This window comes from Piliocolobus tephrosceles, chromosome 1 (assembly GCF_002776525.5).
Source record: "Piliocolobus tephrosceles isolate RC106 chromosome 1, ASM277652v3, whole genome shotgun sequence".
Classification (NCBI taxonomy): Eukaryota; Metazoa; Chordata; class Mammalia; order Primates; family Cercopithecidae; genus Piliocolobus; species Piliocolobus tephrosceles.
The window spans coordinates 150,937,354-150,964,396 of NC_045434.1; the positions used below are offsets into that span (position 1 = coordinate 150,937,354).

Genomic DNA, 27,043 nt, shown 5'->3' on the forward strand with positions numbered 1-27,043 from the left:
ATAAAAACTTGGTTAAATTGAAAATAACGATATAGAATTGTTACCTGTTATTTAAAAGAAAAGTAATATTCTGCCCTGTAACTCAGGTGGCTTCATAAGTATGCTGCATCCCCAGTTCTCACATAAAATACTAAAATCTCTATTTGTATCCCCTAGATTTGATCTTTATTACTATTTTTTAACAAAAGGGACTAAAGCCCCTTGGGAAGTGTGGCTGATTGCATGTTTAAGGCAGTAGAGTGCAGGATGAGACTGAAACATCTTATTGAAGTTAGAAGGCATAGACTTTTATTTTTGGTTTTGTACCTATTTGCACCACTTAGATGTTTATTACTGTGTCTGCATATGTATAAGTGTATAGTAAAAAATAAGTGAATAACAAAATGTAAGTATTGCTTGTTATATAATAAAAGTCCATACTGTATAATAATAATCAGGTTGAAAGCACTGCCACTTTCATGTACTATGCCTTCTCACAGGCCTGCAGGAAGAAACTTACTTAACAGCAACCACAATGGCAAATATTATCAATGACTAGCATATGAAGTGAAAATTCTCTTTCTCTAAACAACTACTAACCACTCATTTAATTGTCCTTTGTCTTACTTCTGATGACCAAAGAAGTGGGAGGTGGGCTTCCTGGGTATCGTGAGCATACCTCCTCCTCCAGTCTTTTCACCTGCACGAGCTTCCTGTTCCTCTGGGATGCACAGACAGTTTGTAGTCTCTGGTATATTCTCAACCACGTTATTACCTCCCTTAGATACTCTTGAAGCTCACACACTGAATATCCATACCTTTGCCTACTAAGAAGATGAAAAATTCTTGATGTTATTTCCATTGGTGAACTCGTGGAAGAGTTTTCTGTTTATAAAAAGAAAATCAGAAGGTGAAAAACTCTTAGTGTTGTTATTTCCATTGTTGAACGGGTAAAACAGCTTTCTGTTTTTAAAACAATCATGATTTATTGTAGTTACCTATTTCTTTGGTGTAAATACTCCCATTAGGCTGACTGCAAGCTACCGACAGTTTTACAACTGGCTTCAAAATTTCTCATTAATCAACAAGCATCTCTTATAATGTGAGCTGCCTTCAGCATACCAATGGTCCTGCTTTCTTCATTTTGCCTCATCTCAGACTTTCTGTGTGGCTTTTTACTTGCAAAAAAAAAAAAATCACATCTGGTTGTCTTGGGAAACATTATTCCATATAAATTGACAGAACCTACTCTCTTTTTTTTTTTTTTGCCACTCCCTAAATTCTACTGTCAGTGTACACACCCAGTGTTGGTAACTGAGGCTGAAATTGCCAACCTGGTATTTTCTACTTTTTCAGGACAGTTTTATACATCGTATTTACCAGTGTTGATGGAAAGAAAATGAAATAGAAGAGAAGAGGAAAGAAGAGAAAGGAAAGGGAGATAGGATGAGAGAAAAGGAAAGGAAAGGGAAAGGAAGAAGTATCATTCTATCTTGTCTTTTACAAACTTACTACTTGCCTTGTGTTACAGTCATTTTTGTACATGGGTTATCATTTTTCCAGATGTTAAAAATGCTTTGAGTATTTAATCTGTAGCTCATTTATTTCTATGTCTCCCATAGCACCTAACTAAATGTCTAGCTTATATAATGAGCCTTCGATAAATATTTGTTGAAAAAATAGAATTTTAAAAATGGAGTAAAAGAATTCACAAGTAAAATTGATTACATAGAAGCTTATTTCAATATCAAACAAAATAAATAGTAATCAACATACTGATTTCCAGATTTCATTTGTTTGCCATCAGTTCTCCACCAAGCAAAGATAAGTTGATATTGCCAACCTGTCATGAGCTTGCTCTTAACAGTAGGCATATTGCCTTTGCACATTCCTATAGCAGAGAACATAGATCTGACTGCCTTAAAGGAAATACCTTTGTGCTTCATTGACATAGTCACTCTTAGCTGATAATAGATCCATTCTTTGTTGGAAGACTCATGCTCAGTGTAATTTTTTTTCATCCCGATAAAAAGGGTAGGCCCCATAGACATGTTCAGCATGGTGAATTAGAATTAGGGTGTGTGTGTGCCCATGTGCATGCGTGTGTGTGTGTGTGTGTGTGTGTGTAAGGGGGGGTCTTAATATGTTGTCCAGGTTGTACTTGAACTTTTAGTGTCAAGTAATCCTCCTGCCTCAGCCTCCCAAGTACCTGGGGCTACAAGCACACACTACTGCGCTTCACCATGAATTTGGTTGTGTTACTCCTATCATTAAGGTACTGTTAAGAGCTGTCTATTATTGATGAGATCAGTTGATTCAGTGCAGACGGTTCAGTGCTAAGTTCCTGGAAATATTTTGCAAATTTAACTCAACTTAAAATTTTAAAAATTGTTAAGTAAAAATAAGCTATACCTTTAGAAAGAGAAGACTAATATAACTTTTTTGTTATTGTTCGCTTGCTTAATGTAGCAAGTATAAATCTTAAGCAAAATTACATTTCACTATTGTCTATAAATCATTTAATTTCAATTCTGAGTAGCTAGTCCCATCAACTTAGTGAGAAATTCAACCTCAGTTATTTCTAGGCTTTCTCCCACTTTCAGGTTTGTGCTGAGGTTCTGCGTTTTACTCCATATCTAAGCATTAGGACATTGATCATTAGCGATATCTGTCCACATTGGCAAAAGCTGAATTTTGCTGCAGCCATGTGATATCATCAGATTCACTGGTGTGCCATTTCCATGCCATGCTTTGTGCTTCAAGAAGATCTTGAACAAGGCTGAGAACCCAAGGTTGGCATCTAAGCTACCTAGTTCACTATGTAAATATGCTCCTTGATGTCCTGCCACACTTTTGAGTGCTTCCAGGGAAGAAGTAAAAGTCCCTTCTGTTCAAGGACAGGCAGACCTGTCCCTTACCCCCAACCTGGAGAAAGCTCTTTTCCTCCTTTGAAACGTTCTGTCTTTCTTGCTTTCACACAGGGATACCAATTTCCTCTCTCTTCAAATTCTATTATCCTCAATGGGCAAACAGAAGCCAGAAAATCCTGCCAAAAACCTTTCATCTGGTAAGGAAGTAGGGAACTTGTTATGAGCTCGAATGAAGGACAGAGGAGGTGGAAAATTCAAGAAGAAAAATTAACAACTCATAATTTCAATTAATATTTTAAAAAACTATCTTTCAAATATCTGCCTTCTGCTTGGGAAGATCTATATTTATGGATCTCATTCCTTCAAACTAGGTGGTCTAGCTCTCCTACCCTCTGATTACATCCCTCAACATACTAGCTTAGGTATATTTCTGTTCTTTCTGTCTACTAGCTTTTTGCCCAACAAAGATAACATTTTGCTTAAATAAAGTAGGTAACTGCCTAAGTAATATAACTTAAAGGATACTAGAAAGGCTCATTTCCATTCAAAGATCCTTGTTTCTCTGTTATGAGGTGACTTTGATGCCACCACTAGAAAACTGATGCTTTGGATTAAGGCATACCTACAGTGTACATAAAAATAATCCATGGATTCAACTACTCATTTAACAAACATTTATTAAATATATACATATGTCAGGCACTGTGCTAGGCACAAGATATACCACAACAAATGAGCATACATGGTTCTCCCTCTCTTGAAGTTTATAGTTTGTTCATGAAGAGAGACATGGAGTACTTATTTCTGAAATGATTAATTAATTATAATTATAAGTGTCATGAAAAAGAAGTGAAGGTGAGTATGAGAATATATAACAGGGGAACTTTCCTGAGAAAGCAGCGTTAAGGCTAAAATCTAGAATTACATGGAAAGGAAGAGAAGAGAGTTTTAAAGCAGAGAAAACAGCATGTCTGGAGGTCTTGGAATAAGCAGAATATTGTTTAAAATTTTTAAAACAAAACAAACTAAAACATTGAAGAAGACTCAGATGGCTGAAGCCTAGGGATAGAGGAGAATGCCTTAAGATGAGGTCAAAAGGTGACCCAGGAGCTAGAATACTCAGGGCTATGTAAACCATAAGGAAGGTTTTGGTCTTGATCCAACCCCTAACCCCCAAATGTCTTAAGCAGAGGAATACATGATCAGGTTTCTATTTAACAATTCTGGATGCTGTGCGGAGGAAGTCAAAAACTGAATATGTAAAACATTATGTCATTATCAGCTATTAGCATTCTAGTCTCTTACATTCTTTCCAACTAGCTGTTGATATAAGAGTGTGTCATGAAAGCCCTCAGACAGGACCCTCACAGTTCCACATCCTCGCTGAACTGTAGCATTCACTGTAACCCCTACCCCCACACTCCTGTTCTCATAGTCTTTTACTTAAAAATGTCTCTACTTGGCATGTCAGTTCCATCACCAGATCCCCATTTTAATTACCTGGAGGTCCATAATTGCTCACATCTTGGATATTTAAGCTTCATCTCACTGTTACCATTCATGCCTTGTGACCGTGGACTGGAGTAGTCCTGCCCTTGAACTCCAGTCTAGGGGATGGAGCTTCGTTATCTGACAACAGGTTCACCTGATAATGCCTATCCTAATATTTCTGGTATTAGGGAGTGTGTCAACACTCCCTAAACTCTACTTTTTTTCCATCCTTACTGATGTTCCCCCTAATTCAAACTACTATCATTTCTCACCTTAATCATTTCAACATTCTATTAATGCGTTTTCCTTTTTGAAGGCTTTCTCCGAGGCTTTGGTCCACACTGAGGCAAGAAAGATCTTTCTAGACCAAAAATTTTGCCTTGTCATTCTCTTGCTTAAAACTCTTCCATGGTCTCACATTTTTTAATAGACAAACTGAAAACTCCTCATATATCATACAAGGTCCTTCATAACTAAACTCCATTCAGTTTTTGTTGTTGTTGTTGTTGTTTTGGGGTTTTGTTTGTTTGTTTTGTTTTTTTCAGACAGGGTCTCATTCTGTCACCCAGGCTGTAATGCACTGGGGTGATCATGGCTCACTGCAGCCTGGAACTCCTGAGCTCTCATGATCCTCTCATGTCAGCCTCCTGGAGTAGCTGAGACTACTCAGGTATGAGTCATTGTTTCTGGTCCCCATTCACCTTTTCGGTCTTGTCTCACGTACTCTTCCTTTGTACTTTATGCTCCAGTCATTTTATTTAAGGACCTGATTAGGTGCTGCACTAGCTGGGGTGCTCACCTTATTGGAGCACATTAGAAATATCAGCCTTGCTAACTTGGCTCTCCAACTCCTCGGTTTTTGTTGTTGTTGTTGTTGTTTGTTTGTTTGTTTTTGAGACGGAATCTTGCCTGTCACCCAGGTTGGAGTGAAATGGCACAATCTTGGCTTACTGCAACCTCTGCCTCCCAGGTTCAAGCAATTCTCTTGCGTCAGTCTCCCGAGTAGCTGGGATTACATGCGTCCACCACCATACCCAGCTAAGTTTTGTATTTTTAGTAGAGATGTGGTTTCATCATGTTGGCCAGTCTGGTCTTGAACTCTTGACCTCATGATCTGCCCATCTCGGCTTCCCAAAGTGCTGGGAGAATTACAGCCATGAGCCACCATGCCTGGCCCAAATCCTCATTTAATGCAAAATGTACACTGGTGTGGCTTCTGGAAAAGGAGTCAGAATTATCAAATGTAAATAAAAATATTCTCCCATCCCCTACACAAATTGATTTCTTAAGTATTTCTGCAAAATATATTTTGACTAAGAGCTGAAAGTTGGCAGCAAGCTAAATTTCTAAACCCAAATACTATGTGGCATAGTGCTATTTATCAGGAATGAGTCATTTATTTTATTATCTAAATTTTGCATTTTTAGTACACCTCCCAAGAAGTTCTCTGGCTCAAAATACACACAAACCGAAGAAAGAGAAGAAAACGGGGAACGTTTTGCTAAATTATTCCACAAAATTGACTCTGCTTTGACCCAGTGAAGTGAATTACTAGGTGAATGTGTTTTGCATATAATTTTTCTTAATAGAAAAATCAATTTCTCCCTGGCCCCAAGAAATAAATATTGAATAAATAGTTTTTAAAATATCCTTTTTAAGGGGTGACAAAATGTTAGCTTGCCTTGCGGGCCCTCATTCTTAGCGTGCTCACTCAAGCCCCTGTGCTTTTTCATACATATTTTCCTCTCCATGAAACAAGATACACTTCCCTCTTGCTATTGCCTATTCAGCTGAAATAATACTCCTTTAAGGAGACCTTCCATCACTCATATATCAGGTAGGTTCCTCTCTATACTATTCTATCTTTCTATACTTCTCCTATCATTGTATTGTGTATATGTTCTGTTTGTTGTATATTTGCTATATTTGATTGTGTATCTGTTCTACTTGATTGTATATTTACTCTGTTTTGTTCTGTTCTTCTAGACTTTAAGCTTCTGCCGCAGGAAATTCTGCCTCTGTTTGCTTATATATCCCAGACACCTAGACCAGTGCCTGGAACATAGAAGTTCCTTAATAAATATTTGATGAATAAAAATGAATAAATGAATGGATAAATATGTGAGTAAAAAGTACTCCATGTTAGAGCTCTCTGACTCTGCTTGAACTGCCCCTTGTTATTTATCACCATGGCCACCTGTTACCACATTATGCTTGAAACTTATGCCTGTGAACTGAATTAATGCCAGATTCCATTACAGCTGCTGTCACACATTCCCAGGCACATGACAGTTGTAAACAATGAGATAGAAAAAGTAAATGCTAAGGCAATAGACACCATGAATTAATTTTCTCCTTTATACATTTTGTTTATGGCTAAACCTCCCACATTTCTCTCCAGTTTTCATAGGGAGTCCTTAAGGCACTGGCAAACAATTCAATTAATGGAGCCTCAGCTCTGCAACTCCCTAAGGGCCATAGCTGGCAGGGCTCCAGTGAATTCAAAGCTACAAATAATGTCAGGCTAAGTTAGGTGCCTGGGAAATTGTTGGTATATTAAAAAATAAGGAAAGTTTGCTCTTGGCTGAAACAATCACTCCAGAGTTGCAACAAGTGTTTACTATATGGCAAGCATTGTGTTGTCTCCTACAAACACTATTTAATTTAATAAACCCAAAAATCTTAAAGGTAGGTGCAACTATTCTATACCCATTCTACATACAAGAAAAGTGAGGCTCAGGGAAGTTTAATAAATTGTCTAAAGTCATCTGATTAGGGAATGGCTGAGCCAGAAACTCAAATGGATCGAACTCCACAATACAATACTTTTTAAGACAGCGTGTGTCCTTTTCCCAAAAATATCAACTTTTAGAAGAAACTCAAGCTAGTTTCAAAAACGAAAACAAATTAAAAAGAAACATAATTAATCTTTCAGTTCATAATGCTATAATTCTTCATTTTGGGTTTTTCCAAACAGCTGTTGCATGCTGCACTTTTGTGCTAAATTTTTTTTTTAAAACAGAAAAATGTCTCATTCTATTTACATCTAAAATTAATTAAGAATGATTAGGGGCCAAGCGCGGTGCCTCACACCTGTAATCCCAGCACTTTGGGAGGTCGAGGCGGGCAGATCACCAGGTCAGGAGATCGAGACCACCCTGGCTAACACGGTGAAACCTCATCTCTACTAAAAATACGAAAAAATTAGCTGGGCATCTTGGTGGGCGCCTGTAGTTCCAGCTCCTCCAGAGGCTGAGGGAGGAGAATGGCATGAACCCGGGAGGCGGAGCTCGCAGTGAGCCGAGATTGCGCCACTGCACTCCAACCTGGGCGACAGAGCGAGACACCGTCTCAAAAAAAAAAAAAAAAAAAAATGCTTAGGAAGCATTAGGAAAATCTAAGCAAATAAGCAAATGACTTTGAATGCATTCTATATATATGAAACCCAATTGAAAGATCTTGCCACCATTTTGAAAAGAAATGCACAAAAAAATGCCCAATTATATTATCACTCATAATAGTTTTCTTAAGGCATTTATAATATTACGGTTATGCATAAACAGTCCATTAATTACGGACGATTTCTAGGTGAAATTGGTTTAAGAGAAAAATAAATTTAGAAGACGCTGGAAATAATACTGACTAGCAGAAAGAATTATCACCCTGGGAGGGGGAAAGAAAGACGGTGACTGAAAGAAAATGAATTATGGGCCGGGCTTGGTGCCTCACGCCTGTAATTCCAGCACTTTGGGAGGCCGAGGCGGGTGGATCATGGGGTCAGGAGATCGAGACCATCCTGGCTAACACGGTGAAACCCGGTCTCTACTAAAAATACAAAAAATTAGCCGGGCATGATGGCGGGCGCCTGTAGTTCCAGCTACTCAGGAGGCCGAGGCAGGAGAATGTTGTGAACCCGCGAGGCGGAGCTTGCAGTGAGCTGAGATTGGGCCACTGCACTCCAGCCTGGGCGACAGAGCGAGACTCCGTCTCCAAAAATAAATCATAAAAATAAAAATAAACAAATTACGGTTGCCCTTCCTTCTGAAGACCTTGGAGAAGGATGTGGGGGCAACTATGTTTTGGAGGAAGTAAGCATAAAACATGTTCTATGTTGACATAGCAACCTGCCACAGGAAACAAAGCCAGTGAAGGTGGTGTTGATAAAACTAACATTTCTTGAGCAGGTGTATATGCCAGAGCCTGCGCTAGACTCTGCATGGCTCTTTACGAACTGAAAAAGAATAATTCGAAATAAAAGACACAGTATTGCAGATCAAAACTACTGTCATTTTAATATGGGAGAAAAATGTTAAAAATCATTTGGAATTTTGCAACCATAAAACAAGAAAATTGTGTGCACTGACTAGATTTCCAACATTCACATAGGATCATGAGAAATTGGAAAAAGTATATACCTTTGTTCTGACATCAAGGGCTATATAATTTATGAGGGAGTTAAATCTGACAAGTGAGAATAAAATATAGTAATAGTTCAGAGAAAGGAAACATTTATATAGCTTTTTGTGGTCAAATGAGACAGGCAGCATTTGATCTGTACCTTAAAAGAAGTAGTAGAATTCGATGAATTTCTGTAGACCAAAGGCATAACATGAGCAAAGTAACACCAGGTGAACTTGAATGTGACTTATTACAAACTGTAAGATTTGCCTGATCGGAATTAAGTACATGTTCTGGGGAAAAGTGGGAAAGAGTAGACCTACAAATTGGAATGAGATTATGGCAAGCCTTAAAACAGTTTGTTAAATTGAAATGTAAGGTACTTGAAGACCAGTTGATCTTTGCAGTCTCTGTCACTCTGCCTATCACACCAAAATCCAATGTGTAGCTGCCCACCCAGACACTGTTCTGTCGACATTCACCCTAGTTCCCAATAGCTTCATGTATATTGCTGTTTAACAACCCCAACTAGAATTTTAAACATGTACAGAGGAATTCCATATCTGCTATGTGGGGGGAAAAAAGCTGCCCTGAAGGAAGTTTCCCTTCCTAAGAATAGCATCCCTCTGCGTGCTATCAAGCTCCTCACTGCAAAGCAGAAGCTTCCCAGGCCCTTGGTTCCTGATTCCTAGGGGAAGGCACGGGCTGCATTCCGTGTAGAGAGCACAGACGGTTAACATGAACAGTGGGTTTCATCAGCCTGCAATGTAAGATGTAACCTGGTAAGCACAGCTCACCCATAAATCCAGCCCATGGCTATCATAATCCCCCCCAGGGAGTCTCTGTAAATAGAGTGTTCTGTACAGGCAAAGCAGTTTTCTTCCTCACATTTAGTGCGGGGTGGAGGGCACCTTCTTCCAAAGGCAGAATAATGTGAATGTGAAAGGCCAGATTCCAGTATAACTCAGCACCCTTCCTGCCAACACAGCAAGCCGCCTCTGTCAAATGTGCTGTCTCACGTCAACAGTAGTAATTATGTGGGAAAAGGTGCTCCTTGTAGCTACCCTGGGCGGCTGTAGTAAAAGATACTGAAAACATGAGCACTGTTAGGCAGTGAATTTGTCACGCTAAGTAGGACAATGCCTAATGGTGATAAGAAAATGAAGCAAACACCTGACATTAAATCTCTTTTATGGCATTTTCATAGAAATTGCAGGCACACCTATATAATCCCTAACCACAGGAAGGAATGTGAAAAGAAAAATGTAGTCTTTAGTGACATGGATTTTCTTAGCTGGATGCACATTTGGAATCATTAATAACAACTCTCTTCCAGGTGAAGAAATTGAGACCTAGAAAAGTTAAGAGATTTGCCCCAAGCTCATATAGCTTTTAGAGGCAGAACACAACTATTTGGACGATATCCCAAATGTCTCATTTTTTTCCAGTGATGCCATATGCTAGTAATAGCTAAGATTTGCAGTCCACGAAACGATAGGATATATATTATCATGTTTCATCTTTACTGCAACCCTGTGAGGGTAGTATTATTATCCCCTTCACAGAGATCCAAAATCCAAGGCTCAGAGAGATTAACTTACATGCCAAAATAGCTCATGGAAAAGGTTGGGCTCACACCTACATCTTTGGCCGAAGAGTTGGAGTTGGTACGCAGAACCATGTTGCCTATCTGCCTATCTTGCAGATAGAACCACACAGAAACCTCCTGTTTCCCCCATTGCATCGATACAGGAGAATGTAGCTATTGAAAAGAAGCAATTATCAACTACTTCATTCAACAAGCAGGTATTGAGGACCTACTGTATGACAGACAATAATCTAGGTCCCAGAGACACAGCAGTAAGAACAATAGACAATGACACTGCCCTCATGGTGACAGACAAGGAACAAAAGCAAAACATATAGGTGCAGGTGGTAATACGTGCTATGAAAGAAAAAGAAAGTAATAAGAGGATGGAGAGTGTTTGGGGCACTGATTACTAGTTACCCAATGACTCTAGCTGAACCTGAACAAATCAGCATGCACAGATTTTATACACAGTGATATATAAGCAATAGTAACAAGTTCAAGTTCACAGATCCTTAAGAGGTCCACAAGCTATGTTCAGGGTTTCAAAAATAAATAAATAATAAAATCTAAATTAAATATTTAGTAAAAGAAAACTCTAGATAATTCATTTTTAAAAAAAAATTAAGACAGATTTATCAACTCTGTGGAAACTCTAGACATAATCACAAATCCTGATTAACAGATACACATGTCATAAAAATGAGGACCCCAATCATTAATCAATGCAATTTTTATGTTTTAAAAAATGAATCTTTCCAAAAATCATCCATTAAAGGGGGAATTGTTTAATGTAGTCATTGGCCATGATAAAATTGTAATTCAACATCTATCCTAGGACAAAGCAGAGGAGATCTTTTGGAAATAAGCTTCACCTTTTAGCATCACGGCAAATCTCTCTGAAAAGAACCAAGGCATGTACTAATTACAGCTGGCTATGCTGTCTGTATTACTCCCTTCTCACATTGCTATAAAGATACTACCTGAGACTGGGTCATTTATTTAAAAAAGGAGGCTTAATTGACTCACAGTTCTGCATGGCTGGGGAGGCCTCAGAAAACTTACAATCATGGCAGAAGGTGAAGGGGAAGCAAGTACCGTCTTCACAGTGGCAGGAGAGAGAGAGCGAGTAGGAACTAAACCATCAGACCTCATGAGCACTGCCTCACTATCATGAGAACAGCATAGGGGAAGCCACCTCCATGATCCAATCACCTCCCACCAGGTCCCTCCCTTGACATGTGGGAATTACAATTGGAGATGAGATTTTGATGGGGACACAAACTAATCCATATCACTGTTCCTGGGAAAATCTGAGCAATCAGCAAAATGTACATCGTTTATCACTTCATAGAATCCTCCTCATTCTCATCATCACTTACGTTTCCCACCCCAGTGTTTCCTCAGAGCAAAGTACCTCTGCCGTGCTGGCTTTCCACAGCCTACAACTGTGGTTCCTTCTTAAGGCTTCTCTCTCCATTCTCAAGACCTTCCTCGGAGAATCAACTTGTCAACACCACATATGTTATATGTTAAATTATTTACTCTGAAAACGACCTGATGAAGTTAACACTACTTTTTTCATTTTGCAGATGAACAATCAAGGTGTAGGAAGATTGATTAGGTATGCCCTAATCATACAGGGATAGTCTGTCCTTACAAAGCAATATTCTAAGTGACTAGCTAATCAATAAAATTAATGGGTAAAATCTATATTTTTACGTGATGTTGCATTATCAAGACAGCAACAGTCAGAATGTATGTATAAACTTTGCAAAGAAGTTCATTGCTTATAAATTTTTGCACATTCAATATCATAATGCTAAGGAAACAAGAAAAAATACGAGTTCTCATCATTTTCAGAAAAATTGTGTAGCTGTATGTTTTTTAAAAATTTAAAGTTTATAATGATTTAAATCTGGTTAGGATGAAAAATAAAGCAGATGACAACCTGTGTATTTGGGGTTCTTTTCCTGAGAATATTGTTATGTTTATTCTTCCCCTCAAAATAGAAGTACAGGTTATGACAGGCATGTTTATTGTTAAATAATAAAAAATAGATTATATTTAAATTACACAACAGATTTTAGATAATTTGATGCTGATCCACATGATATGGCTAGAGAAATGTTTTGACATCTAGTACTATCAAATTTTATTTCCCTAAATAGATTAATAATTGTTTATAATAGTTCCGGTAATGCAATTTTAGATCTTGTTTAATCCTCACAACTACAAGATGAGAATTATGATTCTCATTTTACATATGAGGTAACTTGGGCTCAGAGAAGTAAAATAAATTCCCAGGTGACAGGGTCAGCATTTAAATGCAGGTGGATCTCTCCCCAAAGCTTGTGCTCTTAAACACTCCAGGGCTTTTTATGTGCCTCACTCTTATTATCAGAACCCAACACTTACACAGAGTCTCACTTGATTCATCACCGAGCAGTGCCAGGGGGTGTCCAAGACTAGACACAGACTAGTTTATCTTACAAATGAACAATAATACTGGATATTCAGCAAAAGACACTCTCAGAAGAGATAAATTACTTAGACCCTCACTTTGACAACTCAAAAACATTTCAAGTATTAAACGTATTCTACCACTCATAAAAACGAAGATGAATCATATTCTTGACTTCATATTAAAGTTAAAGATTCTTTTTTGCATGATTTGTTCTAAATTAATATGCCAATGATTCACAGCCCCTTATAATATCACCTTTGGCCTACCATTTTTTATCAACGTGTTATGATAGAAATTGTCTCTTCGGGTTAAGACACATTCATCTGGAGGAATGTTATTATGGTCTGCATAAATAGCACTCAGTTATTTTTAAAGAATTATTTTTTCCATCTGTACAAATATACTGTTGGTTATCTTGAAACAGGGGACATTACCTACCAGAATTCCTAGCTGTAGGGGACTTATTTAGCCCCCATTCATGATCCTTTATTAATTCATCTGGATCTATTTTACCTCTTTAACAAGTTTTGTCTGACTATTGCCTGACTGTTGTTTTAGTCACGCAAAAAATTATAAGCCAAGATTTTTAAAAAAATACTGTACAGATTGCACACCAGGAAGCTGGCAGTGTTTCACACCATGTTCATTCTCTGTAGCACAAATCGTCACCACAATAAAGAGCCTAAAACAAAAGCCAAATGCTGCATAAGGAATACTTTTCCTTCTGAAAAAATTCCAAAATTGGGGAGCATCCTTTCCTCTGGATGCACATGCATAATTTCCATTATTGTTAATGGGAGCTATACATGCATAACACCTATTACTGCTAATGGGAGCTAAGTGCACACACAAGGGTAGAATACAGTGAAATCTGTCTTAGAAAATCACCCAAGAGACTAGCAAAAATCAGTTGCCTGGTAGAGAATGGTTTTAAATTAAAAGCAGAACAGAACTGAGGTTGAAACCACAGGGGAACTATTTAAACTTCAGGGAGCAGTGGGAATTGGCTTCTCTTTTTCTTGCTCTATTCTAGTATCTTGTTTTCCTCATCCATATTCTTGATGAGAACCAATGACCTTGTGATCTCCTAAAGAGATGATCTGGAAATGAATTTCACACCTCCATTGATTCAAATGGTAGGCTTGGGGATCCTTTGGTGGGGGAAGGAATACAACTACTAGATGATTACATCACACCACATGCAAAATACAAGTCACATGGTAGCTCTAATGACAGTTAATGAACCAGGATGAAAACAGTAAAGCCATATTATTATGGCAATTTATATCTATCACTCATTAATCCTTAAAAACATCTGTTCTATTATAATGTTATCATAAAGATCAATGAAAAATAAACTGGAAAGTGATTTCCATCCACCCAAGTGGCCTTCTGCATTTTTTTCCAGCAATTCAGGGCATTGGAAACACAAGCTATTCCTACAATATCTTAAAATAATAGGATTCTGTCCTAGTCCAGTCTCTTCATTTTGCAGGTAAGGAAATTGCAGAGAAATTAAGAGGCTGTTTTTTTTTTTGTTTGTTTGTTTGTTTTTTTTTTTTTTTTTACCAAAGTCACAAAATACTAAAGGGAGATCTTAAATCTGGACTGCAGAATTTTTCTGACTCCAGATCCAGTGGTTTAATGTTCAAAAGCACAGACTCCCAAAGACTTTCATCTTTGTTGGTTTTGCACTGGTCTCTGGGGACCAAATGCACAGATGGGTGGGTGAGTTGTAAACTCCAAAAGGGGCCATTCTGGAACTCTGGAGAGGTGGGGACTGAATGTTCTGCATGTTACTCAAGTAAGTGCATGCTCCAGTTATTTCTGAAAAGAGTTTTAAATACAAATCTCAACAAATGTTTTAAAGCAGCAGAAACAAAAAGGCAGTATTACCTCAGTCTAGAAAACAGGAATGGAAATACTGTGCTTAAGATGACTTTTCTGTTCCATCTCCCACTTCCCAGTTTTCCTTCTTAGACTGTAGTTATAAAAGTACCAGCAATAAAGTCAGTCTTGTATCATTTGTGTCACATACATGACACATGTTATTTTTGTTATGCTTTATACACGGATGTTTCTAGTTGGCTTTGTTTTGGACTCACCCAAAAATGGGCAGGGGCAGACAAAAATAACGTTGGACATTGGTTATTTTTTGCAAGAACCGTTAATATATAAAAGCCCATGTTACTTTTCCTTACTCTTTTTCCATGGAAGCGGTTCTTTGTTGCCTTGGCTGCCAGATTCCTGTCCCTCATAGGCTTGAAAGGAAAGGAAAGACAAAGAATGGGGGATGGAGAATGTAGTGAGAAAAAAGGAAGAGACAGAAAGAAAAGAAAGAGAGAGAAGGAGAGGAGAGTAGAAGAAGAAAAAAAGAGCAGAGAAAAAGGCACCATAATGCTTTGGATGGCACAGCATAAAACTGGTGTTTTGGAGTCAAAAGAGCAATATTTTAGAGCCTGAATAACAGAGTTTTATGATCAGCTCAGCCTTTATACTCTATGTGATATTAAATTAAATAAATTTGTGACGTCTCAGTTTTCCCCATTTGTCAAAGGAGAATAGAATATTCATTTTATTTCACAGTGTCATATTAGAAAAAGTAAGCATGAAAATACTTTATAAACCATAAGTAAGTGTAATATAGGAATCCTATGATTATGATGGCTTATACAAGCAAATGTTCAGAGACAAAAAAAGTCACACAAAAGGGGCTGCCTTTGTCCAAGTATCAGAGCACATTTTTATGGCATCTGAACATTACCCTAATTTTCAGTGAACATCTTCATCCCATTTCCATCTTTATATTATTGAAAAGGCACCTAATGAAGAGCAAAAACTTGGTTTAAAAAAACTATATATATATTTATCAGTTTACCCTACAAGGCCCATGGCACATACTTTGACATAACTCTTTCAAAACGCCCTTGACTAAGAGCAAGGTGGCCTTGGATTGGATTAGAAGTCATTTCTGTTGACTCCACAGAAAACTCCAAGGAACAAGACCACAGGCAGGGGGGTACCCAGAGGCCCATGACTCAGCACAGTGGTTGAAAAGCTGTTCTGAAGGTGGCTAATACTCACTGTCTCCCCTCAGCTATTTTCAGAAAAAGAAACAGAACCCTAATGCGTTCTCTGAAGTTCTGAAATATGTGTTTTTGTTATTTTTGTGACCTATATCACAAACTAGACTTTATTAAACTTCATTGGTGTACATGACATGATATTTTTTGTCTATTCATTTTTTTCTTGCAACAAACTGCAATCTCTTTGAGGGCAACTACTATGTTGTTGTTGTTAATCTGCAGCCAAGCACGGTATAAGTCATAAAGTAGAACTCAATTAATATTTATATGATTTATTTATATGTGTATTTATTCACATATTTCACTAAATTAAACATCACATAGACACAAGTCATTTCATACAGGCACAGACTAGTTTATATATTAAAATAGTTGTATAACTGATGATTTGCATAATTAATTAATTCACCTGAGTATAAACAAGTGCTCACTAAGTCAACTAGAAAGAACAATTAATTCTATAACAAGCATGAAGTCATACCAAATAGTGCTAGAACATCTAATAATGATGTTTATAAAATCTGTTTTGTTGTAGTTCTTAAAAAAGACAAAGGAACAATGGTTTAGCCTTCAGACATATATTTGACAACGATGTCTTCTATCAGGATATGTTGATAGTCATTTCGTTTCTAAGAAATATTGTTTCTTACAATTCCATTTAGTGGTTTCTTTTCTTTGATTTGGAGTACACTTTTTTCCTTTAATCAATATTACCATTGTATAAACGATGCAACTTCTATTTATTCATCTACTTTAGAGACTTAAGAATAATTTTACTTTTTTCTTGCAGGAAGATGGCACTATTGCTTCACTCTTAACTTATCATGGTATAGTGAAGAAAACACTAGTTAAAAATCAATAGACTTGGGTTTTGGTTCCCAAAACCAAATATTTTGTCAACGTGTGACTTGAAAAGTTACTAATTTTGCTAATCTTACTGACCCTCCGTTACTTATCTGTAAATGTTTTTTGCAATAATTGCACCAGATAATGTCTGATAGGAATATTGTCTATACACTGCAAAGCACCATAAAAAGGTTCATAGTGATAGTTATAACAATAGATACCATTTGTTTAACAGCTATGGAAAGTTAGGAGTTGAGCACTCAATATTATTAATCTTTACAATGATTATGCAATATAGGTGTTATTATTCTCATTTACTGGATGAGGAAAATGAGGCTTGGGAAGATTAATTAGGTAACTTACCTGTGATCAAACAGGGATGAAAGAAAAGAGCCAGAATTTCAAACCTAAATTGGCTGATTCAGATATTAAAAGAGAAATATGCTACTGGATTTGGGATGAGTTATTCACAGGAACTTGGAGTCAGTTTGCTTTCATTTGTGCCTCTCTCTTTTTTCATTTCCCGTTTCAATGTACTCTCTAACATCCTTCATTTTTCTAATTTTGGAGGGCCCAGCTGGTGCTAATCTGCATTACATTGTTTCTTATCTTTTTGGGTTTACCTTCACTTTTTCTCATCTGATATATAGAATTTAAGTAATGCTGATGATCATCTGATCCACTTTAGTTTTACTAGATATTAAAGAGGATACACAGAGATAGAAGCAATATCTTAGAAGACGAGAGGTCAGGAGACTTCAGATCCTTGAGCAAAATTTTCCAAGTATTTTTGGGTAGACACCATATGACATAAAATGACAAAAGGCCACAACAAGAAGATAAGATTACTGGTTGGTATTTTTTAAAGACAAACATTTTCAAGCTGAGAATATATGTCACATTTTCAAATTACTTTTCCCAGATCTTTTGATACTGTCTCCATGATTTGTCATGTGATGTGGGTTAGTATGGTTTTGGGAAATAAGCTGATGTGTAAAAACAAAGAAATGGTTTCAGTGGGAAAGGAGGAGTTTTAACCTATATAAATCTTTATTAACATTTCCTCCTTGAAAAGGGGCCTTTAAAATGGCAATATCTAGTGAACAGTAACATTATCAATGGGGCAAACTGACATAATCCATGTCTCTTGCTATAATATACATTGAAGGCTGTAACATCATCTATGTAATATTAACTAATTATGAAGAAATAATCAGCCAAATCTAAATTGAAGGTCATTCTATAGAAAAACTGGTCTTGACTCTTCAAATATCGTAATGTCATGAAAGCATCCTCCGCCTCCTAAAAGGGCAAAGGACTGAATTAAAATATACTAAACACTAAAAGAGACATGCAACTATAGTCAGTACATTATTTCAGTAGAGAGGTTCTTCCAAAAACTTAAAAATAGAAATACCAAATGATCTAGCAATCTCACTTCTGGGTATATATTCAAAGGAAACAAAATCACTATCTCAACAAAATAGCTACCCAAATACCCAAAGGAAAAGAAGCCATTATATGAAAAAACTCATGCACATGCATGTTTATAGTAGCATAATCCACAATTGCAAAAATGTGGAACCAACCTAAGTGCCCATCAACCAAAGACTGGATAAAGAAAATGTGGTATAAATATACCATGGAATACTACTTCACCATAAGATGGAACTAAATAATGGCCTTTACAGCAACTTGGATGGAATTGAAGACCATTATTCTAAGTGAAGTAACTTAGGAATGGAAAATCAAATATTGTATGTTCTCACTTATAAGTGGAAGCTAAGCTACGAGGATGCAAAGGCATGAGAATGATAGAATGGACTTTGGGGACTCAGGGGGAAAAGTGGGAAGTGGAGAGTGAGGATTAAGACTACATATTGGGTACAATGTACACTGCTCAGGTGATGAGTGCAACAAAATTTCAGAAATCACCACTAAATAACTTATCCATGTAACCATAAACCACTGGCTCCTCAAAAGCTGTTGAAATAAAAAATTAAAAAAATAGCTGCACTCACACGTTCACTGCTGCATTATTCACCAATAGCCAAGATATGGAAACAGCCTAAATATTTATAAGTAAATGAATGAATAAGGAAATTTGGTATGTATATATGTAGGCATTATATACAAATATATATATATATATATGCACACACACACACACACACACACACACACACACAAACAGTACTTAGCCTTAAAAATGAAGTAAATTCTATCATTTGTGACAATGTGGATGAACCTGGAGAACATTATGCTAAATGAAGTGAGCCAGACACAGGAAGACAAATGCTGTATGATCTCACTTATATATGGAATCTAAAAAAGTCAAACTCATAGAAACAGAGAGTAGAAGAGTAGTTACTAGGGGTAGCTGGAGTGAGGAGGGGAAGAGGAGATTTTAGTGAAAGTACAAACTTGCAGTTCTAAGATGAATAAGTTCTGGATACCTGGTTTACAGCATGATGACTACAGTTAATAGTAATATATTTTATGCTCAAAATGTGCTAAGAGAGTAGATCACACACAGGTAACTATGTGAAGTGATGGATATGTAGATTAGCTTGTGTGGTAGTCATTACATAATGTATATGCATATCAAAACATCATTTGTACACCTTGAATATACACAATTTTTATTTGTCGATTTTACCTCAATTAGGGTGAAGAAAATGGGGCAAAAAGAATGTTGAAATTGTCCATGTACTGTAAAACTATGTGCTGACATGGAAAAAAGACTGTGATTTAGTCAAAAAACAGGTAAATAATTTTTGTAAAAATTATACACACACATATTTGTACTCTAAGAAAATAGAAATTCTTGGAAACAGTGATGGGTCAAATGAATCAGGATGTAAGATTAGTGGTCAGCATACTTAAAAACAGCATCATTCTTTTGCTTTTGATCATCTTTTATGTTTTTATATAATATGAAACTGGATCCTAACAGGTTGAGACGAGGTATAGTGTGCAGGATGTTTATTAAAGTGTGCCATGGGATTAACAACCTCAGAATGGAGGGTGAAGTGGTAGGGTTGTGGGCCCAATGATGGGTTCAGACAACCACAATAGGAACTCAAGTTAAGATGGCTCCTGAGAGCTCTCACACACTGTGTTGAAATAACAATCTCGTAGTGCTCTTGCCTCAATCTGTCTTTGGATACCGGCTGTCCTAAGAAGAATGTAGCCTTGGGAGAGGGGCTCTCTACAGCTGAAGCAATTCTTGCAGGAGTTGACCCCCAAAGTCTGTCTTCAGATGTCGCTCCCAGCAGCTCAGCAACAAGTACTTTCTTGAAGGAGTGTCTGGATGGTGCATTTTCATCTTCATATATAATTTATTTTCTTTTGATTCAGCAGTAACATGTTCCTTTAAAAAATGTTTAGTTGAATTTGGGATTCTAATTTCAACTGCTCAGTAAGAAAATTAATAGGTTTACATAAGCTCTACCTTCTTCATTCGTAGCCCTGCTGCTACACATGGCTGTACATTAGTTCTTAATTCTATTAATCTTTCTTCATCTTTCTTAGTGCCAGCTATGAATGGAATCATGTCCCCCTAAAATTTATATGTTGAAGCCCTAACGACTAATGTAACTATATTTGGAGATAGTTCATTAGAAGGTAATTAGGAAGACGGTGTCATTAGAAGGTCATAGGATGGGCCTCTAATCCAATAGGACTGATGTCTTTATAGAAAGACGCAGAGAGAGATGCACACTCAGAGAAAAGGTCACATGGGGACAAAAGTGGCTGTGTGCAAGCTGGGAAGAAAGCCTTCACCAGAGATCAAACCCTGCCCAGAACCTTGATTGTGGGCTTTCCAGACCTCAGAACTGGGAGAAAACAAATTTCTGTGCTTTAAGCCACTAAATCTGTGATATTTTGTTACGGCAGCCTGAGCTGACTGCCCACAATTGAAGGACAGATCCAAAATTTGCCAAATAATTAGACCATGTGATTGATAGTTCTCAAACTGACATGATTTTGTACATGGCACAATGGAATTCTAGTACCAACGTGTGATATAACGAAGTCATATCATGTTCAGCTTCCTCCATCCCTTTCTTTGTGTCCCTGCTCAGTCACCTGATTGTTCTGCCTAAACTTTTCTTTATAATTGTTTAATTTTATATATTTTTTCTGTTTAAAAAAGTCATTGAAATATGTTATGGAAAAAAATTGTGCCTTAGAATTGGGCTTAGTTTGTTGTTTGTTTTTATAATGCTGGTGACATTATGAAGACACTAGAGTTTCCTAAGATTCTGTGATCCAGATTGGTTCATTTTTCTTTACCTTACTGGGATTACAGGAAAACAATAGTTACTTAGAAAGGGTTCTAGTAACAGTAATATTTACCTGTTGATCAGGATGTTTGATATCTTCAGAAAGAAAAGGGTGCTTTAGAAAAAATCCATCCAATCTCACTTTTTCTTTTTTGGCCATAATTGGAAAATGGCTAGCCAAAGCATGAGCACGGGCAAGGTATGTCTTTCCTGTTCTGTGTAGTGAATACCAGCTATCTTTTGTGGGATTAAATCCATAGTTCGAGGTTTATTATCTATCATGGGGCCTTGAGGAGGAGAGCAAACAGTGCAATAGAATGAATTGGTAGATGTCATTAAATGAAGGATATAAAGCAAAAGTATGTCCAAATGTAAGTTAATGGATTATATCCCTAGGCAGAAATTGGAATATGTGCTTTCTCAGATGTAACATTTTAATTGGCCTACCTGGTAGAAGGTTAAATAAAATGTACACTAAACCTCATTACTACTCAATTGTCAAATAGCCTCCCTGCAACATGATTAAAACTAGCAGACTGAGTGGGCGCAACCCAGAATTATGAGAGAACTAAAAGTTGTCTTTAGGAGCACTTTGCAACACAGAATTTTAAGTGGTCCCATTAGACCAACTATGCTCTTGCTATTTTATCCAGGAGTTTTAAGTACAGAGATGGATATTTAAAAATTCCCTGTTCATATAACAATCCATTTCAAACACCCTTCTGGAAATTATCTGTGATAGTACATTTCTAATAAAATACCACTGTTGAATGAAACCTAACCACCTGGCAAGAAAACAAACTATTATATCTTAGCATGATATTTTCAGATTTTTCTGGCATAAAGTGGTTCAGAAAACAACAGACTGTCTTTGCTACTCCCCAGCCCCCCAAACAAAATCTATTAAAGATAACCTTAGATGTGTGAGGATGAACACAAAGGAATATCAGAAGCCTTTGAAATTCCTAAAAGATAAAGATGAGCTCGAAATTTGTCATGATTACATTTTTTAAAATTATCTTCTATGCTATAGTGAATAGACTTTCCACATTTTTTTCTCTATTTGTGCATGTTGACTACCTAGCTACCGGCTGTTCCAACCATTATCTCTCCAAATAACCAGCAAAAAGAAATACCACAGCATGTGTCACTGTGCTTCTGGAATTCCTTCTGTCAACAAATATTTATTGAGCCTCTTCTTTGTAACAAATTCACTGAGGATGGCCCAGTGAAAAGAAAACTTCAGCCCTTCAGGAACTCACAATCTAGTGGAGAAGAGCCCAAGTAAGCAAATACTTGCAATACAGTGTGATAAGAGCTACAATAGTGAAAATATCAGGTGCAACAGAAACACACCAGAGGGATATCTAACTTAGTCTTAAAGGAAGAGACAAGTTAAAAGTTCACAAAGAAAGTAATGTTCAAGTTGAAACCTAAAGTAGAAAACAGGATCAAAGAAAGAAAAGGGCAACAGAAAGTGCAATGATTGGGAAGTAAGACCAGGTGTGTCAAAATGGTGGCAATTCAGGTAATTTGGTTAACTTACAGCTTGGTTTTCAAGGTAAAGTGAGAGGCATTGTGGACGATAAAGCAGGAAAGCTAAGTTTACAAGGAAGTGGAAGATTTGCAAACTGCTTTACAGACTTCAAACTTTATTAAGTCAACATGGAAGGGTTTAAGTAGGGAAGCCACAGGATCATATTAGCATTTTGGAAAAAATCACTCTGGCTGAGATAAAGATATGAAGAACAGGTTGAATTGAGATAAGTCTGAATCAAGGCAAGACCAAATTATTGATAATTAAAACGCTATTGCAGCAACCCAGTGGCAGTAGAATGAAGAAAAGGAGATGAATTTGGAAAAGATTTAGGAAGTAGTTTTGACAGGACTTAGTGATGATTGTCTTAGGTAGGAAATGAGAAAGATTTAAGAGTCAAAGATGAGAATGAAGTTTCTGGCATAAAAAGTTGAATATATCAGATAGGTAAACAATGATGGGAGGGAAAGGGTATGTATTATGGATAAATGGCTTGAAAATGAGATTTGCAGTTCCAGTTTAACTGAGAGATAAGAGAACAAGGAAGAATTGATTAAATGCAACAAGTTTGTAGGTATAGTGGCAACAAGTTTGTAGGCTGAGTTAATTTCAGTCTAATGATTTCTCTCTCCTTTAGAAAGTCAGAGCCAAAGTTGTCTGCTGAGAAGCAGAGAGATAGGAAATATGGAGGTTTAAAGAGAATAGATAAATTTTGAAAAAGCTGATTTTAGGAATGGAATAAAAAGTGATGAGAAACTCATAGAAGAGATGTTAGGCAGTATTGATCCTTTTGAAGCATGGGTTCATAAAATTAATTAGCATTAACGGCAATTAAATGGCATTAATTGTCAGAGTTGTGTGATTTTTTTAAAGTCATGCTCAGTTTCCTAGGTAGGAAGGAGGCAATAAATAAATAAATAAAACCAAATTGATCTAAAGTTGAAGGTTTTCCAGGTAACCAAGACATAAGAAAACAGGACAAGGGATTTGAGGATAACAATGACAACAACAAAAATGTTTGAAGACAGTGGGGTTTTGGCTGGGTAAAGCAGGAAATGACAACTGGAGGGGACTGACAGGGGAAAATAAAAGGAACAAAGGATTAGAGGTACTAAGAACTTGAGGGATGAATCTAGTGACAATCACAGAGGGAGAAGCAAAGATAGGAAAAGAAAAGAGGAAAAAATGCAATCAGAGACTAGAATGTTTTAAATTAACGCTTCAGAAACAGTCGGAAGTTCAAGGTGATGACAAGCAGGTGATGATATGCTCTAAGGAGTGTGTTAATAAAGGTAAAGATCCCTGAAGTTGAGGGAGTGCAGGCACAGACAGACTGCAATAGATATACTCTCCTGGTGTACATTGAAATGATTCGGGCAGGGGAGAAAATTGAAGTGAAGGAAAAGACCATTAAGGCACTGCCAATTTATTCAAAGAATGAGGGGCAGTCACCAGCATCAGATGATCACACTGACAATCTAGGGTGAAGGATGGAGTGAGCCTTTAAAAGTGGAGATTTGGTATGAAAGTGAAAGAAGAATTGTGTGGAATAAAAATTGAGGCATGAAAACTACTCGTGCAACACTAACCCTGTGACATGTCAGGGTCAAGATGTAGAGGGAAATAGCGCTTTCTTCTATAAATACATCTCACTCCCCTTCTCAGCAAGAAGACCACCCTCCATGGGCTTTATTAAAATTTAATCACCATTTTGAATTGGGCTTATTGTAATTATGTTTGTAGACAATAAATCCTTTTCTCTCTCTTTTCAAAACTGACTGGGTTTTCACGGCATGAATATTTGGGATCCTACACTCCAGCTGCTGCACATCAATCTTGCATGAGCACCAACCAGAAAAGTGCATGTGCTGGCAGAAGGTGAGGACCACACTGGGTTTTCTCATCCAGGGATGGTCACCCTGATGTGTAATCAATCAACAGGAAAGGTGTGCATTTTGCAAAGATCCTCCAAGAGGTCACTTTCCTAGGTGTGATCAATCTGCCCCATGCTGATCATGTTACAGCGATTACCACTCTATTCTAACAGCTTCTTCTCCAGGGAGAAACAAAACTTTGTCTGTGAACGTGTAGTATGGTCTGTCTTGTCAGGTTAAATTACCTTGTAACATAACTCACTGTAAATTCACCTCATAAGTAAAAACCAATCGGAGATTTTCAAACACCATCCAAAAGCATCCTATCTGGAGGTGGAATTACGTTCTGCAATTGCAGATGAACCATGCCAGTGACCCTTACCATCAGCAAAAGAGTCAGCATTTCTTCAATTCAGCACATAAGAAAAAGAGGTCTGCCATGGTTCTTATGGCCTAAGAAGTTCTTGCTGGGCCAAAAAAAATACTGCTTGTTCTTATGACCTTTGAAGAGATAGATAGGAAAAAATCTAACATGTAAGGAGCACCTCATGTATGTTATGCTAATGCTTCACACATTTTTTTATAAAACCGGAATAAGTGCTGCCTTCTCTGGAAAGCCTTCCCTGGCCACCTCCCAAATCAAAGGGTGATGGATAATTTTCTGTGCTAACTTAACTGGGCCATGAGGTGCTCAGTTGTTTGGTTAGATAACATTCTGGATGTGTCTATGAGGATATTTCTAAATCAGATTAACATTTGAATTGTAGACTAAGTAATGTAGATTGTCCTTTCCAATGTGGATGGGCCTCATCCAATCTATTGAAGGACTAAATAGAAAAAAAAAAAAAAAATGGCTGAGTAAGGAAGCATTTTTCTCTCTCTACTAGTCTTCAAGTAGGAATGTTGAATGCTGGCACGCTGGACTTGGACTCAGACTGGAACTCATCAGCTCTCCTGGTTCTTAGGCCTTTGGACTTGAATTGGAACTATACCATGGGCTCTCCTGGGGCTCCAGTTTTCCCACTGCAAATCTTGGGACTTCTCAACCTCCGTAATCTCATGAGCCAAGTCCTTATTTTACCCTGACTAATATGTAGTTTAGTGCTTCTTATCTGTTGTCTTCCTCTGCTGTGTGCCACATAATTACTATCTCCATTGTCTTGCTGTGTACTGCAGATTTTTTCTTCGAGATTGTAAGCTATTTGAGTGAGTCTTATTTATTTTAGTATTGTTAGTGCCTAGAACAGTATCTAGCACATAAGGGTGCTAAATGAATGGGATTAATTAGATATTTAATGCCCATAATATAGTCAGCATCATTACTATTTTTATGAGGAATCTAGAGTTCAGGGTCATCAAATAATTGATATAAAGCCACATAGTAAGTGGTAGAGTTTAGTTTTGAAACTGGGTGTGTCTGACTCCAAAATTCCCACAGATTTTTTTTTATATCACTTCCTTTCTGCTTCCCATTTCAAATAAAATTTCTGAGTAATCCAATTTAGTTCTAGAATTAACTCCACTAGAATATGAGAAAGGCAGTGAATGGGATTTAAAAATTTTGACTCCAGAGGCAGATTGCTTGGATTCAAATCCTAGATCCTCTGCTTATAGAACTCTAAACTAATTACCTCTCTTCCCAATGCTTCAATGTGTTTCCCTATCCACAAGTATTACCTATGTGTATCAGTAAGCTATTGCCACAATAATGCTGCCAAACGAGCCACTCTAATGTATTAGTTTAAAGAGTAATCATTCTTGTGGATCTACAAATAGGCTAGGGTCCAACTGATCTACATCATTAGGCTTGACTCGGAGGTGCGAGCAGTCTTCTGCTTCCAGATGCAGCAGTTGGAGCATCTCTGGTTTTTATTGCAAGCCTGTAGCCAATCAAGGCAGCTATGCATGGAATATCCTTCTTCCTTTCAGGATAGTTTTCTCTCTGCCACCCAGACTGGAGTGCAGTCGGGAGATCTTGGCTCACTGCAACCTCTGCCTCCTGGGTTCAATCGATTCTCCTGTTTCAGCCTCCTGAGTTGCTGGGATTACAGGTGCATGCCACCATGCCCTGCTAATTTTTGTATTTTTAGTAGAGTTGGGGTTTTGCCATGTTGACCAGACTGGTCTTGAACTCCTGACCTCAAGTGATCTGCCCACCTCGGCCTCCCAACGTGCTGAGATTATAGGCGTGAGCCACTACACCTGGTCCATGTAAGCTTCTTAAGGCCTATGTTTGGCACTCGCACTCTGGCCTTTCCACCTATATGTAATTGGGCAAAGTAGGTGACACGGCCATGTCAAGAGGTAGAGAAATATGCTCCTTCTACCATGAGATTGTGGCAAGGAAGTGGTGAAAAACCAAACAGGAAGGAATTAAGAACTGGGCCAAAATTTCAGCCTACTACCCTGTCTCTGAGAATTGTTGTGGGAATCTAATAAGTTAATACATGTATCACACAAAACAGAGACCAGCACTTACTGATAGCTGAAACATGTTCTGAATATTCTACTTGTATAAAATGAGTTTCCCTTATAGGATGTCCCTGGCTCTGTCACTGATTAGCTGTAAGACTGTGATAAGTTGTAGGATCACCTTGTGTCCTTTTGTTTTTACCTAC

The 27,043-nt window shown here is 37.5% G+C and overlaps 1 long non-coding RNA gene across 1 annotated transcript; it reads right to left on the minus strand.

The window, feature by feature from the left end:
• Positions 1–267: 267 nt before the first annotated feature.
• Positions 268–15,617, minus strand: LOC111540876. The gene is made up of 2 exons (XR_002731116.1): positions 15,558–15,617; positions 268–864 (listed from the first exon to the last, which is right to left on the minus strand). It is a non-coding gene; the product is annotated as an uncharacterized LOC111540876 (long non-coding RNA).
• Between the last annotated feature and the right edge of the window lie 11,426 nt (positions 15,618–27,043).